Source organism: Danio rerio, chromosome 13 (assembly GCF_052040795.2).
Source record: "Danio rerio strain M-AB ecotype USA chromosome 13, GRCz13ab, whole genome shotgun sequence".
NCBI classification, from domain to species: domain Eukaryota; kingdom Metazoa; phylum Chordata; class Actinopteri; order Cypriniformes; family Danionidae; genus Danio; species Danio rerio.
The window spans coordinates 29894772-29905080 of NC_141033.1; the positions used below are offsets into that span (position 1 = coordinate 29894772).

The 10309-nt window shown below is 32.7% G+C and overlaps 1 long non-coding RNA gene across 2 annotated transcripts in view; it reads left to right on the top strand.

Annotated features, from left to right (window-relative positions):
• Positions 1 to 9088, top strand: part of LOC141377191 (uncharacterized) — a 29054-nt gene extending 19966 nt beyond the window's left edge. For both annotated transcript variants that reach the window (XR_015506055.1, XR_015506054.1), the window contains one exon: positions 8351 to 9088. This is a non-coding gene — a long non-coding RNA (uncharacterized LOC141377191). The remainder of the gene's footprint in view (positions 1 to 8350) is intronic.
• Positions 9089 to 10309: the final 1221 nt, after the last annotated feature.

Sequence of the window (10309 nt, forward strand, 5' to 3'; positions counted from 1 at the left end):
ATAAGAACTTTCAAGTACAAACAGAGATGAGCAAAAGTACATTGAAATATATTTTAAAATAAATAAAGTATCAAATACATAAATTTTATTTGTTTCAAAATAAAATACTTTATGGGACATTCTAGCTGAAATTTACATTGTATGTTACTGAAATAAAAACATAAATACAGTGAATTCATTCATTCATTTTCTTTTCGGCTTAGTCCCTTTATTAATCTGGAGTCGCCACAGCGGAATGAACCGCCACATTATCCAGAACACACCAACACAGGGAGAACATGCAAACTCCACATAGAAATGCCAAATGACCCAGTCGAGGCTTGAACCATCGACCTTCTTGCTGTGAGGCGACAGCATACTGCCCCACCCCGACGCCTCTAAATAAAGTGAATAATAAGTATTTCATCAGAAAAATTTTAAAATGGCCTGATGGTTGAATTCTGTGAGTTGTTTTGTAAAGGAATATGTCAGTCATTTGGTTCTCAGATTTTTTTTCTTTATTAAAACACTTTACAAATGTACAAACCCTGTAGTCTTTGTCCTCAGCCCAATTGAATCTACAGCTTTAATAATTATGTTTTGCTTAAAACATATTTAAAGCAAATAGCCAGTTTAAGTTGCTCTCATTCATATCAATTGATTAAAAAAACGTGAAACTATAAATAAATTCTACAAATAAATACTACAAATATATTATACAAATAATTTATTGTTCCCATGTTTCTGTCAGTCCTGTCACATTTGCATTAAATTTATCATAAAATGCATGCAATACACCTTTGACTTTGAAGTGACATAATTTGACGGAAGAGAAGCTGACAGTGATCAAGGATGCATTCTATCATTGAATTGTATGATTTTATGCTTGCTTTTGTGTGATTTTTTGAAGACAACAAGCTTAAAGGTCAGGCCCTGTCACATTTTTTATTAGTGAAAATGTTTCTGGTAGATTGTCTCATATTTATTTATTTTTTTTTAAATACAACAAAATACTTTTTTTAAAGGTAGCAGGAACTTTCTTTGCAAACCTTTTATTAATAAGCCTATTGGATCAATCCCTTCACCATTAAACTGTTTGATAACAACAAATTTTCTCTGGCACTTCATCCACCTATTGGGGAAGTTGTGGCCTTATGGTTAGTAAGCAGGACTTGTAACCTAAAAGTAACTGTGTTTCTCTTTGAGTTCAGTATACATTTTGCACAACTTTTCATACAGAAAGTCCTGTTTTGAAGATGATCATTCATTCATTTTCTTTTTTTAACTTAGTCCCTTCATTAATCAGGGATCGCCACGTACAGCGGAATGTATATGTTTTATGCAGAGGATGCCCTTCCAGCCACAACCTTACACTGGGAAACGCTCAAACACACTTGCATTTACACACATACACTACGGCCAATGATTTTATCTTCATTAACCAGACAGTGCACCTGTATGTGTAATGTCATTTGAAACAATGTATCGTCAGTGTAGGACTTATTTTAATGTTGTTTGTCTTATTTATTTGCCATCTGCTGTACATCAGCAATCTATCTATCATGTGTACAGTATACTCATTCTCCCAAGATTTTTTATTCAGATCTTCTTTAACTAGACCTGTCTCAGGCTCAGGTTCACACAGCAAGGAGTGCTGAATGCAGATTTTTTTCAGATCTGATTTTTGGCATAACTGTTCACATTGTTTTTTTATAAATGTGGCCAGTATCAGATTTCCAGTGTGAACAGATCATAGTGCTAAACTGACCTGTATGCACAGCACATAAAATGTGTATAGCGTATAAATATAAAGCACAATGTCAGATATTGACTGATTGATGTTTAGAAGCTCCAAATCCTGTTTTTAAGATATTTATTATTCCATCTAATTTCTTAAGCAAAGATGCTGAATTGTACACTATACAGCCATTATCTCTGGTCTTAGCATTGCTCACCTGCTATTTTCAATGTGTGCTGACTTGCTCCTGAATATACCCTTGCCATTTGTCTGTTACTTTCTTTAAGCATAATTTCCATTCATACTTGAATCATTGACCACCATCTAAAAATAGAAGGTGATTTAGAAGGTGATTCTTCTGATTACAAGCTTATAGGCAAGTGATCAGAGGCCTCCTTTTTAAGATGTAATCATGTACTGTAAACATCTTGCAAAGTATTTTACGGTATTTTGAAATGACAAAAATACAAGACACTGAAGTATTTCGATACAAAATTTTATGCCCATCCCTGAGAACAAATAACTTCATGAAGACGTTCCAAGAACTTTGTTCTAAAAACATCTTCCATCAACATTATGACAAAGTTCATTCATTCATTTTCTTTTCAGCTTAGTCCCTTTATTGATGCGGGGTCTCAACAGCGGAATGAACTGCCAACTTATCCAGCACATGTTTTACGCAGCGGATGCCCTTCCAGCTGCAACCCATCTCTGGGAAACATCCATACACACTCATTTACACTCATACTATGGTCAATTTAGTGCATCAATTCCCCTATAGCGCATGTGTTTGAACTGTGGGGGAAACTGGAGCACCTGGAGGAAACCCACACGAATGCTGGGAGAACAAGCAAACTGCACACAGAAACACCAACTGACCTAGCCGAGGCTCGAACCAGCAACCTTCTTGCTGTGAGGCGACAGCACTTCCTACTGCGCCACCACATCGCACCCCATGATTAAGTTCAAGCACAAATAACGCCCTGAAGACATCCTCCATGAACTTTGTTCTAAAAAAGTTTATGAACATTCTGACAACTTTCAAGTATGAATAACGTCCTGAGGAAATTTCAAGAACTTTGTGCCAAGAACGTTTTTTATCAACATTGTGACAACATTCATCAAGACCAAATAACATTCTGAAGACGTTTCAAGAACTTTGTTCTAAGAACGTTTTCCATCAACCTTATGAGAACGTTCATCAAGTACAAATAACGTTCTAAAGACGTTTTGAAAACTTTTTACTGTGAACGTTTTTCACCAACATTATGACAATGTTCATCAAGTACAAATAATGTTCTGAAGACGTTTCAAGAACTTTATTCTAAAAACGTTTTCTGTCAACATTATGACAACGTTTATGAATTACAAATAATGTTCTGAAGATGTTCCAAGTTCTTAGAACGTTTTTTTATCAACATTGAGGGAACGATCATGAAGTACAAATAACGTTCTGAAGATCTTAAAGAACTTTGTGCCAAGAACGTTTTTTATCAACATTGTGACAACGTTCATCAAGTACAAATAATGTTCTGAAGACGTTTCAAGAACTTTATTCTAAAAACGTTTTCTGTCAACATTATGACAACGTTTATGAATTACAAATAATGTTCTGAAGATGTTCCAAGTTCTTAGAACGTTTTTTTTATCAACATTGAGGGAACGATCATGAAGTACAAATAACGTTCTGAAGATTTTAAAGAACTTTGTGCCAAGAACGTTTTTTATCAACATTGTGACAACGTTCATCAAGTACAAATAACGTTTTGATGACGTTCCAAAAACTTTGTGCTGAGAACGTTTTTTTTTCAACATTGTGACAATGTTCATCAAGCACTAATAACATTCTGGAGTCGTTTCAAGAACTTTGTTCTAAGAACGTTTTCCATCAACATTATGAGAACGTTCATTAAGTACAAATAACGTCCTGAAGACGTTTCAAGAACATTGTTCTTAGAACTTTTTTTTATCAACATTGTGACAAAATTCATCAAGTACAAATAACGTTCTGAAGACGTTCCAAGAACTTTGTTCTAAGATTGTTTTCCATCAACATTATGACAATGTTTATCAAGTACAAATAACGTTCTGAAGACATTTCAAGAACTTTGTTCTAAGAACTTTTTTATCAACATTGTGACAACATTCATCAAGTACAAATAACGTTCTGAAGATGTTCCTAGAACTTAGTTCTTAGAACGTTTTTATCAACATTGAGGGAACGATAATGAAGTACAAATAACATTCTGAAAACTTTGTTCAGAGAACGTTTTTTATCAACATTATGACAACGTTAATGAAGTACAAATAACGTTCTGAAGACGTTTCAAGAACTTTATTATTAAAACGTTTTTCATCAACATTATGACAACGTTCATCAAGTACAAATAACAATCTGAAGACGTTTCGAGAACTTTGTTCTAATAACGTTTTTTAACAACATTGTGACAACATTCATCAAGAACAAATAACGTTCCGAAGACGTTTCAAGAACTTTGTTCTAAAAAGGTTTTTTTTCAACATAATTACAATGTTTATGAAGTACAAATAACGTTCTGAAGATGTTCCAAATACTTTGTTCTTAGAACGTTTTTTATCAACATTGTGACAACATTCATCAAGTACAAATCATGTTCTGAAGACATTTCAAGAACTTTGTTCTAAAACTTTTTTTATCAACATTGTGGCAACATTCATCAAGTACAAATAACATTCTGAAGATGTTCCAAGAACTTTGTTCTTAGAATGTTTTTATCAACATTGAGGGAACGATAATGAAGTAAAAATAACGTTCTGAAGACGCTCCAAAAACTTTGTTCTAAGAACGTTATTTTATCAACAATATGACAACCTTCATGAAGTGCAAATAACATTCTGAAGACGTTGCGAGAACTTTGTTTTAAGAACGTTTTTCATCAACCTTATAAGAGTGTTCATCAAGTACAAATAACGTTCTGAAGACAATAGGTAAACTTTGTCCTGAGAACGTTTTTCATCAACATTATGACAATGTTCATCAAGTACAAAAAACGTTCTAAAGACGTTCCAAGAACTTTGTTTATCAACATTGAGGGAACGATCATGAAGTAAAAATAACGTTCTGAAGACGCTCCAAAAACTTTGTTTTAAGAACGTTTTTCACTAACATTATGACAACGTTTATGAAGTACAAATAACGTTCTGAAGACGTTGCGAGAACTTTGTTTTAAGAACGTTTTTCATCAACCTTATGAGAGTGTTCATCAAGTACAAATAACGTTCTGAAGATGTTTCAAGAACTTTGTTCTAAAAACGTTTTCTGTTAACATTATGACAACGTTTATGAAATACAAATAACGTTCTGAAGTTGTTCCAAGAACTTTGTTTTAAGAACGTTTTTCATCAACATTATGACAACGTTTATGAAATACAAAGAACGTTCTGAAGATGTTTCAAGAACTTTGTTCTAAAAACGTTTTCTGTCAACATTATGACAATGTTTATAAAGTACAAATAACGTTCTGAAGTTGTTCCAAGAACTTTGTTTTAAGAACGTTTTTCATCAACATTATGACAACGTTTATGAAATACAAAGAACGTTCTGAAGATGTTTCAAGAACTTTGTTCTTAAAACGTTTTCTGTCAACATTATGACAATGTTTATAAAGTACAAATAACGTTCTGAAGTTGTTCCAAGAACTTTGTTTTAAAAACGTTTTTCATCAACATTATGACAACGTTTATGAAATACAGATAACGTTCTGAAGATGTTTCAAGAACTTTGTTCTAAAAACGTTTTCTGTCAACATTATGACAATGTTTATAAAGTACAAATAACGTTCTGAAGTTGTTCCAAGAACTTTGTTTTAAGAACGTTTTTCATCAACATTATGACAACGTTTATGAAATACAGATAACGTTCTGAAGATGTTTCAAGAACTTTGTTCTTAAAACGTTTTCTGTCAACATTATGACAATGTTTATAAAGTACAAATAACGTTCTGAAGTTGTTCCAAGAACTTTGTTTTAAGAACGTTTTTCATCAACATTATGACAACGTTTATGAAATACAGATAACGTTCTGAAGATGTTTCAAGAACTTTGTTCTAAAAACGTTTTCTGTCAACATTATGACAATGTTTATAAAGTACAAATAACGTTCTGAAGTTGTTCCAAGAACTTTGTTTTAAGAACGTTTTTCATCAACATTATGACAACGTTTATGAAATACAGATAACGTTCTGAAGATGTTTCAAGAACTTTGTTCTAAAAACGTTTTCTGTCAACATTATGACAATGTTTATAAAGTACAAATAACGTTCTGAAGTTGTTCCAAGAACTTTGTTTTAAGAACGTTTTTCATCAACATTATGACAACGTTTATGAAATACAAATAACGTTCTGAAGATGTTTCAAGAACTTTGTTCTAAAAACGTTTTCTGTCAACATTATGACAATGTTTATAAAGTACAAATAACGTTCTGAAGTTGTTCCAAGAACTTTGTTTTAAGAACGTTTTTCATCAACATTATGACAACGTTTATGAAATACAAAGAACGTTCTGAAGATGTTTCAAGAACTTTGTTCTAAAAACGTTTTCTGTCAACATTATGACAATGTTTATAAAGTACAAATAACGTTCTGAAGTTGTTCCAAGAACTTTGTTTTAAGAACGTTTTTCATCAACATTATGACAACGTTTATGAAATACAGATAACGTTCTGAAGATGTTTCAAGAACTTTGTTCTTAAAACGTTTTTTTGTCAACATTATGACAACGTTTATGAAATACAAATAACGTTCTGAAGATGTTTCAAGAACTTTGTTCTAAAAACGTTTTCTGTCAACATTATGACAACGTTTATGAAATACAAATAACGTTCTGAAGTTGTTCCAAGAACTTTGTTTTAAAAACGTTTTTCATCAACATTATGACAACGTTTATGAAATACAAATAACGTTCTGAAGATGTTCCAAAAACTTTGTTCTTAAAACGTTTTCTGTCAACATCATGACAACGTTTATAAATTACAAATAACGTTCTGAAGACGTTGCAAGAACTTTGTTCTAAAAAGGTTTTTTAACAACGTCACAAGAACGTTAACAACGTTAAGAGACTCTTCTAAAAACGTTCTATTGATAACGTTTTGTGCTAACATTTCCGCAACTTTTAAAGAACGTTAGTGAATGTTCTGGGAACGTTCCCTGTTAGCTGGGGAGTGATTATATGCAGAGCCATATACCTTTATCTCTAAATAAAGTAGGCTATAACTATAGAAACTTTGTTTATTTTAACTGAAAGCTTCGTCGTGTTTTCTGACCTCACGCACCTGTCAGTCAGCACTCCCAAAGGTTCAAACAGAAAGCGCACAGCACGGTTACAGAAAAGTTTGGCTGTTACCTGACATCTGGTGAACGCCCATCCCTCTCTGCGCAGCCACATTAACAGTGTGAGCAAATCATCGTATATGCGCTGAAAATCCGGCCGCTTTGACAGCATTGGCAATGTTTCTGGCGTTGTCGGTTGTCAAGCGGGGTTAAGTTGGTTTTGTTTTTGATATTCTTGACACATTCAGACGGTCTCTTACTAAGAGCTCCGTGCGAGCTCTCCCGGCTAAATATTGCGAGGGCTTAAACGGAGCAGTGCTTGTAATGTCGAACGAAAAAAAAGTGTTAATTAGCTCAACTTTTGCAGGCACGCGTGACGTTATTGGAAAGGTATCACGGGGTGGGTGTGTCGCGATTCTTCCTTATTACACCGCGACACAGGATCGTAGATCTGAGTGTCGCGATTTCGATTTTATATCGTGTATCGTTACAGCCCTAATATATATATATATATATATACCCCCTTTTTGCGCCACTGTACACAACACGTTAACGTTAATTACATACATTGCTCTTGCTCTTGCGGTTGTCAGTTCTACTGTAGCCATATTTATTTTCTATAAAACAAAATATTATGTAAAACACAACCTGCCTTATTGATTTCAACTTGAAAATATTAAACATTGATTTGGAGTTGTTCTAAAGGGACAGTTCACCCCCAAATCAAATTGTACTATTTACTCAGGCACATGTGGTTTCAAACTTTTGTAAGTTTCTTTCTTCTGTTCAACACTAAATGCCATATTTACAAAAAAGCTGAAACCTGTAACCATTGACTTCCATAGTAGGAAAAACAAATACTATGGAAGTCAATGGCCACAGGTTTCCAGCTTTCTTTAAAATATTTTCTTTACAGAAGATAGAAAGAAAAACAGGTTTGGAATAAATTAAGGGAGAGTAAATTACTGCAGATTTTTCAGTTTTGTGTGAAAGAAAACCTGTTTTTTGTCTTCTGCTGTTTATTACTCACTGTAAATGATATTTAGAACCATTGCTGGAAACAAACAGGTGCCTGGCCAAAGTGACATTTTACATATAAATGTGCAATTTACCACATAGCATTCTCACAGTATGGAAAGTATTAATTACTATAGTATTACCATGCTAATAAATATGTGAACATCCACATTCTGTCATTGTAAAATTACATCTGCAATCCAACAGGAATAGTGTTTTTGAAAATGACACAGTATTATGGTGAAATTTGAATATATATTTGATATAGGCTTAATATTGACATTGCCGTTTTATATTTCTAACATACAGGGCCATTGGAAAACCACACAGCTACAATGAAGATGGGAATCCTTGAAACAGTTAGCATCAGGAGCATGATGAAGTTTAACAGCCCTGTCAACTGTGCTGAATGTCTGCTGTCCTGGAAGAGGAGATGGTGCTCGACAATAGGACGCTTTATCAATGCATCGTTTGTGCTTTTGGATTATAGTATCTACTCAACCTGGAATACAATGACTAAATAGGTTTACATGGTAAATATTTGAAAACAGATGCAGCTTTATGTGCTTGAAGTTCCTCTTGAAGATTTTGTTTTACTTTTCTTGAAACTTTTGTGAGTTTTTTTTCTGTTCTGGAATCATCTGTGTCAACTGGGTAAAGTAACCCATTGTTTAGATTTGATAGTGCTTTTGACGATTTTAATATTCATTTATTAATTTTCCTTCAGCTTAGTCCCCTGTTTATCAGGGGGAGCCACAGCGGAATGAACCGTTCATTGATTATATGCAAATATATTAGATGTTTAATGTTAATGAATGGGTTTAACCATTAAAAATGTAATTTCATAAGTTCAGATTATCTTTTGTAGAATGAAAGTATTCAGGTGACAACACTAAACAATGGTTAAAGTAACCTCACAAAAATACTCAAATGTTATGCTGTTTTTTTTACATTTTTGCAGATATTTGGGATATATATTAAGTACACTTCAGCTCTATGTATTGACCTTATTCCTCACGTACGAGCAGGCGCAGCCATTTGAATCTTTTTGGCTGGAGATTTCCGCTCTCATTCACTTCCTTTGATTTTTAGACGTTAAAAACTGTTTGTTTTGATGCTTGATGTTGCAATCTGATATTTTCTTAATATATTATTCTGCTTTGTCTGTAGAGTCATAAACACACTAGTTTGTAGAGCAAGTAGTTTGTCTGTTTTCCGCTGTTTAATATTCCTAGTCATTTCTCCCATAGGGCACTGAATCAAATGTTCTAAAACAAATCGGAAAAACTTCCGCCTTAAAGAATGAGGTCAATATTAGGAGAAATAAAATGCTAGAATTTATACGGTATACTTTGTTGAAATGTGTAATGTATTTGTTATTCTAAAGTACTTTTACAATAGTGTCTCTTTTATAAAAATAAATAAATAAATGTGGCAGTGCTTAGTGTATTATGATTTTGTTTATTCTATTATTCATTTTCTTTTGGGACAACGAGGAATAAACAATTCAGTAAAGTTGCTTTAGCATTGTTTACCAATATACAATTAACCAATATACATTTTTAAATTAGGTGAAACCAAAAAAGCTTGTTGCACACAATCTAAAACATTCAATTAGGCCAATAACATGATTTGGCAGACTTGATGGTTTTTTTTTTTATTGGTTCAACACATTATTTCTCATTGAGCCAATGTTGACAGGCTGTTGCCACAATTGAATTTAGATGTGACCAGTCACTAGAAAATGTAGTTTGGAGAGTAAATTATATTTAAATTTATTTAAATAAATATTATATTGATTCATTTTTTACAGCGTATAAAAAATTTGAATTTATATTTATAACATAATTGAAAATATTATTCTATCAAAAAATTGAATAAATTATTTAAACATTTGTTTTATTTATTGTATGTTTTTTATTAGTATTATTATTATTATGGCTTATTTTATTATAGTTTTATTATAGTTTTAATAGTGCAATTAGTGGTGGATTGTTTTGAAAATCAGGTTAAAAGGGTAATAATAATTCCAGAATTGTTACTTTTATTTATTAATTATAACTTGATAAAAAATCAACATAATAGAGGAAAAGAATTACAGCCTCTTTTATATGTATTAAATAACAAATTTATTAATTGATTCATTTATTTAGAATGGTTGCTTCCACGAATCCTGCGACTTCCACAGCTTCAAGTGATTCTGATGTAAATCTGCTGTCCAGAATCAGCTGGTTTGTCTTAGTCGGGCATCTCTGCTGAGACCAGTCC